At 42.1% G+C, this 7,360-nt stretch overlaps 3 long non-coding RNA genes across 3 annotated transcripts; 2 read left to right on the forward strand and 1 right to left on the reverse strand.

Moving 5' to 3' along the window:
• The first annotated feature begins 1,510 nt into the window (after nucleotides 1-1,510).
• LOC120321495 lies at nucleotides 1,511-4,569 on the forward strand. The gene is made up of 2 exons (XR_005561131.1): nucleotides 1,511-1,560; nucleotides 3,889-4,569. It is a non-coding gene; the product is annotated as an uncharacterized LOC120321495 (long non-coding RNA).
• Nucleotides 4,570-4,903: 334 nt separating this feature from the next.
• On the reverse strand, nucleotides 4,904-5,728 carry LOC120321577. Its single transcript, XR_005561278.1, has 2 exons — nucleotides 5,533-5,728; nucleotides 4,904-5,407 (listed from the first exon to the last, which is right to left on the reverse strand). It is a non-coding gene; the product is annotated as an uncharacterized LOC120321577 (long non-coding RNA).
• Nucleotides 5,401-6,646, forward strand: LOC120321578. Its single transcript, XR_005561279.2, has 2 exons — nucleotides 5,401-5,643; nucleotides 5,900-6,646. It is a non-coding gene; the product is annotated as an uncharacterized LOC120321578 (long non-coding RNA).
• The last annotated feature ends 714 nt before the right edge of the window (nucleotides 6,647-7,360 follow it).

Here is a 7,360-nt window from a genome sequence, read left to right on the forward strand (position 1 = left end):
ATACTTTTACATATTTTTTAGCTATTTCCCCCACCCCTTTCCCCTTTACCCTTCGTATTGAGCCAGAACTTTATCTGCGCAAATGTGCAACGCTTTGTTTGCCAGCTAACCGCATTGAAAAGTAGCTGCTAATGGTGGATGTGGGTGGATGGGTATGCCCAAACTCGATTCCCTTGGGGGGACATGGGCATGGATGCCTCGAATAACCCGCACCACTTGTTGGGCAACTTTGCAGAAAGCCAAAGGCAACTTTTGCGCAAAATAAGCCCTATGATGCACGGCAAGACAAACTGAAGGCAAAGCCATGGTCAACAAAAGACTTCGGAGAGCTGCATTTAATTTGCAGATCCCTCTGTCCATTTGCTTATTGTTTCGAAAGTCCGGCAAATGTGTTTGTGAGACGATTGATAAAATTCTAAATGTGCATTTCAATCGTAGCCACAACTGGTTTTCGGGGCGACGGGCCATTACAAAACTGTCCCTGCAATTCCCAGAGGCCGTTTAAATGCGTTTTATACTCGAACGTTTTTTAAAATGAATGACACCATAAATATGCATGAAGTTTTAACACTATGCTGAAACAGAAACAGATGCAACTGCAACTGCAACTGCAGTCGTCGACAAAATGCCTTTTTAAATAACAGAGTCCACTTGGAGGGCCAAACACGCGCACGCGGAGGAAAACAGCAACTCTTTGCCCAATTGGGACCCGCTGGCTGGCCGCCTTCATTTCTGGCCAAAATATTTATGCGTGGCGTGGTGAATGGCGAAAGGGTTTGGGGTAAAGCGAAGGCTGTGCTATGTGCCCATTTCATTACAACATTGTGCATACGCCGCGTTGCACATAATTGAAATGGCAAACAGTGAAAGGCAACGATTTTAACCAAATATGCAGAGACGACGATTCCGATTCCGATTCTGAATCCGAGTTCTGTTTGTTTGTTTCTGCTGCTGCCGATGCCAATGTCGCTGTTTCAGCCATAGTTTCTATCGTTTGGTTGCAGTTCAGTTCAGCGCGGCAAGTTGGAATCAACAAAACAAAAACTGAAATTCAAACAACAAGAAGCGGGCAAACAAAGCGCTCTACATTTAAACAAAACGTTGCAATATGAAACAAATTAAAATGCATATTGTTTGTGCGGAGGAATGGAATGAGGCACACATTAAACGCCATCACAAAAGATTTTAAATATATCTGGCAGTTCTTGCTTTTCTCTTCCGAGGGTTTTGTTAGCTAGCAAAAAAGGTTTGAATTAATTAAAAAATATAAAAGAGCTTTCTGAATCCTTTGGACCTCCATTGAAGATTGATATACATTATTATTTAATATTAAAACAAATATATCTGTAAGGTATTTCCAAAAGTCGAATTTCACTAACAAATACAGTAGTTATTATAAAATAATACCAACCATTTCTTTAGTTAGTAATGTATAATTTATTTTGCACTTGCAAGGCTTCTGTCTCTTCTGTTAAACCTCATTATTGATCTACTGCTACACATAAAGAAAACTAAAGCAGGCTTGACATTCAAATTCTCTTTCACCGCATTAAATGGAATGTAAGTAGTCGCAAAATAAAATCCCGAATTTGTAGAGAAGTTGGCCAGGCCTAAGAACCATCTCTGTACACCAGCCTCAATCTGAATCTGAAGCCGCAAGATTCTTCTTCTCCATTGTCCCCTTTCAATTTGTATTTACCTTCTTTTTTTTGTACAAATAATTGCGCATACGCCAGGCTGACTCTTATGTATCTGCTGCTCAATGCATTTGCTTTTCTCCACCGCCACGAAAGTACCATTGCAGCAATTTTACATTGAAATTATACAAGGCAACTTCTCCACAATAAAGGAAAGATTTACTCCTTCAAAATCCCCTCCAGCGGCATTGCCCCTCGCTTTTGTTGTGCAAACAGACAAAACCTCAATAAAAATGTTGCTACAATATTTGCAGCTTACGCGGGAGAAACCTTTTACAATACAACCTACAAGAATATATATGCACTATATATATCTCTATATATACATACGAATATAACAGGTACGTTCGTATATTTTTTATTTTATGCAATTTTTCTTTGGCACTTCTTCGCCGCTCGTGGCAGCCAAAAAACCTGCTGCCATCGTTTTCACATTAACAGCCAAAGCGAAGCGTATGCAACTGCCAGATCGCAGGAGAAAAAAAGGACAGAGAACTGAGGACGCAGGACGCAGGACTACGAACTTACGTCCTTGTGCATTTTGTGCTGTGCTCAGCCAGCGAGAGCGAGAAATTTCCCAGCAGGCAAATATATTTTTCAATAGCGTCGCTGGCGACGTGATTAATGCAAATAAAATAAAATAAAGTAAAAACGTAGTGGAATGCCTGGCTGCAAGTGCTAGTGCATCGTTGTCCTGCATAAATTTAAAGTGCTCGCAATGTTACACTTGAGACACTCGCGGCCTCGATAAGTCCACCTTTTTGCCATTAAAAGCCGCACGTAGCTCATAAAGTTAATCAGCCAGTACTTTGAGCCGTTTTTCATGCCACACTCGCGCTCTCCTAAAAGAAAAATAAAAATAAAAAAAAAACACGAAAATCAAAATCAACACAAGCGATTCGCACAACTACAAAGGCCACGCCCCCCACCCAAAAGCGCCCACATTCCATCCATGGTTGCGGGATAGGTTGGAAATCTATGCGCGGCATGCACAAATTTATCGCTGGCATGTTTTATGCAACCTTCACCCAAATGCCAAAGTCCTGGTCGCGGTCACAGTGGCCAATATGCTTCCGTCCAGGCTGCATCCATTCCACTCACGATTCCCGACCACCACTCCCACCCATTGAACCCATCAACCAGGCTGCCCAGCGAGTGGGGGGAGTCCCTTGTGTGTTCGCTTTTTGATGTTTTGAGGTTTTGGCGCTAAAAAATGCCATGCCCCACGGCGTTCGACAAAAAACTATTGGCATTTTTTTGCGAGCCGCATGCCCAGGCATCTCAGGCATGGCTATGCGAGCGATAGGGCCCAGGATTCAAAAGTGGAGCTCCTGCACCCTCACATATGCAGAATGCCACCACGACTACTGGCAGCTCACTAGTTGTGTTCACGATGGCCAAGCAGAGCTGTCAGTGCCAGAACCACAGCACTAGGAAAGCATAAAAATATATATGAAAATAGAAAGAGTCCTAAGTAAAAGCATTTAGAATTTAATAAAATATATGATAGTTTAATTAAGAAGAGAATCCTTTTCCGAGCTGAACAAATGCAGTTCAGCCAACATAACGCATATCTCTTGTTCGTAAGAGCTTTCTTTTTGGCCAACAAATGGTTCAATTGAAACTTAATAGATTTGATAGTTTTTTAAACTACTTGATTTGGCTATAAACGAGTGGAGTGCACATCACTTGTGACCAGTTGAGGGCTATGGGAGGCATTGCCATTGATTGGCAGACAAAGTGTAGCGCGAAATTGAAATATTGAGCGAGCTGCGAGTAGTTCAACCGCAGCATGCCGCAGGGTTTGCCTAATGGAGGTCAGGGGGTCAGTTTAGGGTCTCTAATTAAATATGAAATCAGAGCTCCGGCTAATGGTAATGGCCACCAGAACGGGCCTAATGCAATCAGCTAGGTTGCTTTTGATTGCTTCAAAGGCCGCCGGCTAAGCTGGGTTCTGTTTTGCACTCAAAAGATATTTAGAGTCTGTTAAATATTTAAATATATATAACAATATATAACTCAATCTCTAATATTCCTTAATTTTCAAGTTACCTTAAATAGGTTGAAGAGTGACGTGACGCTCTTCACACTTATCTCCTTTTATAATGGAAAAATTGCAATTACTTTTAAAAATCCCACTTTCTTTAACCGAATTTAATTTCTTGTCAGTTTAAGTGCCTGCCTTTAATAGATCTTTTCGCTGTCGCCGCCGAGTAATGTCTGCCTTATGGGCGAGTCAATCTCGAGTCAAGTTCATCTCCTCGACTGCCTTTTTCGCTCCCTCGGCTGTCGCACACGCCTGACTGGCCTCCTCTGGTTCCCAAAAACAATTGACACTTGCCGACAATCTGCAACCAGCATCAACGTCTCGCAGTGCCAACCAACCCATCACCCCATCCCCCCCCTGGAAAGCCACTCCCCCCACCCACAGAATATGCATTGTCATGCGGCTATGCTGCATTTTTACCCAGTTTTGCAAGGAAAGAGCAAAGGAGCCTGGGATCCAAAGAGAAGACCGAAGAAAGTGAGTAGCGTGGAAAATGGCACTCGAAAGCTGCGGAAAAGTCGTGATTGCAGTCGAAAACGCTTAGCAAGACGACAAAGGGGCGTGGCTGTGGGGGGGCGGAGAGTGTGGGAAAGCGGGGGGAAGTGGGCACACGCTCAAAGCGAGCCATAAGAAAATAAAGCGAACGGCAAACATGGAGAAATTGAAGTGAAGTCAAGTCTCGGATAGCTGCAGCCACTGAGAACTTGAGACCAAGGTGAGGAAAGGCATTGTTAGATGCCTTCGCTGTTCAAACGGACATGTGTAGTGCACTGAAAACAAACAATTTATAATGAAACTGATTAAAATCCATTTATATCAAACTTATGCAAAAAATACTATTGGTTTTAATCTAGTTAGGCAAAGTTTTGGAATAAAAAAGTGTTCAGTAGCATTAAAAAACTAAAACGTGGTTTTAAAGCATATGCAAATTGTCTAGCCCTAATATTTTGGTAAAAAATAGTGCACTTAATTTATAAATGACCAAGAAATTTTAAACAATTGATATAATATGGTTTTTCGCCTGTGTCCTTTCGCTGAGTAGACAAGGATCTGATTCCTGGCCCTTTTAATCCAGCCAAGGATCCACATGAAAACTGAACGACCCAGCGACTTCAAGACCCTTCGCTCGGCCAGGACTTGCTTCATTTGAGGGGATGGCTCCTTTGTCAATGTTTATTGTGTAAATTACAAGCGAGAGCGCAGCATAGACAACAAATAACTGTAATGGCTTTGTTTTGGTCATGGTTCATGGCTCATGGGTTGTAGCTCAGGTGGCCCGAAAGGAGGCGAAGGACACTGCCTCATTGTGCTTAGTCGCTCCCTCGTTCCGCGGCCAAGGCGGCAACAAGAATATAAAACAACAAAAAATATATATATAAAAACAAAAACAGTTAGATAAAAAATCATCATAATGGCGAGCGGAAAAAATGCGCCAAGGCTGCGGCGGCAACAAAAGCATTTCGTTGCGAGCCACACGATTCGAGGTCCTTAAAGTCCTAGAGTCCTAAAGTCCTGGACAGGGCTAGATCTTCCACCAGTTTCCTTCCGCGAACTCTGGCCACATTTGCGGTTGCCAAGGCGCATCATAAAAATGTTAATGAAGTTCGCATGCCCGCACCACCTCACCCATCAATTCTGCTTTGAAGTCGGGCTCCAGGAAAAGCTGAAAGAAAACGCAAAATGAAAGGAAATATCTAAAAGCGGAAAATATCTTCATCAAATATAAAATAGAAATTAAGTTTTTGACCCAGAAAGGCACATGGAGTGCCTGTAAATTTCTAATCTCACAAGCTTAAGTTCTCAGCTACCCAACGATATGTAGCGAAAATACCAGACCGATGCGAAATCAAGAACTTAATGGGAAAATGTGCCACCAAAAAGGGGGGACGACAGCGTGTGGTATGTTTCCGAAACAATCCCTTCGTTTTGGGGAATTTCTGATATAGTTTGAAATACCAGCCTATGCCAGCCTGGTGATACATCCGATCACATATGGACATGGGCATCTATGTTTGCTGTGAATGCGTGGGCAATGTGTGTTCGTGTTCATAGGGCTGACAGGCGGGCTCTACAGTTTCGGTGCACCGAAAATATGATAAATGACATTTTCCACTTGTTTTCCATGATGATAATTTATACTCCGTTCGCTTTGCAGGCACGAATTAGTCCCAGTACCGCCGCCGTCCTGCAAAAGTGCCGGCGGCAACAATTTTCATTTATATTTTCACTCCTCTTTTTTTTTTCGCCAACAATTTTTACTTGCACATTTGCTTGCCAAAAATGAAGAAAAAAGAAAAAGAAGATTGTGGAATGGGAAAAAAGGCAGCGGAACAGAAGATATATATAATAAAAAGGAAAGGAAAATTCGCAACGTTGATGGATGATGAATAATGATTGAAGCCATGTTGCCAGCCCTTGAAATGCTCCCCATTCCAAACTTTTTGTCATATATGGCTGTTGGCGTTTTTACGTTTGCTTATGTCAATTTCGCTCCAGGGAAATTACATACATTTCGTTTGTATCGCCCAAAAATTAGTAGGTGGCTTGCAAAGCAGCTGCGAGAGGAAAAAAGAAGAAAAAAGAGGAAAACAGCACGAAATTTGTGGAAAATTCGTACTCAGAAACAACAACAGCAGAAGAAACCATAATTCGGCCTTAGCTGTAAATGCCCCACAGGCCAAGGGCAAGTTATCTTCTCGCTCTAACCAACAAAAATCCCGAAACAACGTAATTCTCCAGCTCCTTTTCTTCGAGTCCTAAAAAGATTGTCATACCATTTGCCATTTTCCTTGGAGAACCCATAATGCGGTGGAGTTCACTGCTGCTGCTGCTCTCATATTTGTTTATCAGTTTGAGGAGAGCTCGCTTCATTAAGGCAAAATAAATACAAATTGCAAATTGGTTTCGCTTGACAAATGAACTGCCGCCCGGACCATATTAAAATTTAATGAATTTCGAAATTAAGTTGGGCTGCTCCTGGTCAGGACATTTTATTGTTGCTCTTATTCACCTGTTACAGCTGCCGCTAAATAATGGGACTTTTTTCGCGTCGTTTGTCACATTTCGAGGTTAAATTAAAAATAGAAATTAGCATTAGGTGGAGATAGAGAAATGCGTCATAAATTTAAGCCAGTCCAATGCATAGTTTATTGGATATATTAACCAGACATGATTGGATAACAAATTAATTAAATGAGTGAATTAAACAAATTTGTAAGCCGACTAAATGCATTTTTTTTCAAAATATTTTGTTTGGCATTGTGGTTTCCGGTCTTCTAGATTTTAGGTCGAGTTTAAAATAAAGGCAGCAGCACACCTGTATGCCCCATTTTTAAAATGCAATAAAATATTGCTGCCAAAGCTGGGCGAACTAACAAATCGAAGCTGTTGACGGCTTTTCCACTCTGACACCTTTGTTTGCTAGTTTAAAAGCTGCCCTTTACGAGCGGTGCATGTGTGAGTGTTTTGGTGTGTGTGTGTGTGTGTGTGTGTGTGCGGGGTGCCTGTGTGTGCATTTCCGGTTTGGCGCTTGCCACGGAGACGTCGTTACCAACGTCAGAGGCGTCCATTTTGCCGTTGCCTCGGTTGTTTTGTGCAGCTTAAAATGCAAAAATAA

The sequence above is a fragment of the Drosophila yakuba genome, chromosome 3L, assembly GCF_016746365.2.
Source record: "Drosophila yakuba strain Tai18E2 chromosome 3L, Prin_Dyak_Tai18E2_2.1, whole genome shotgun sequence".
Lineage (NCBI taxonomy): Eukaryota > Metazoa > Arthropoda > Insecta > Diptera > Drosophilidae > Drosophila > Drosophila yakuba.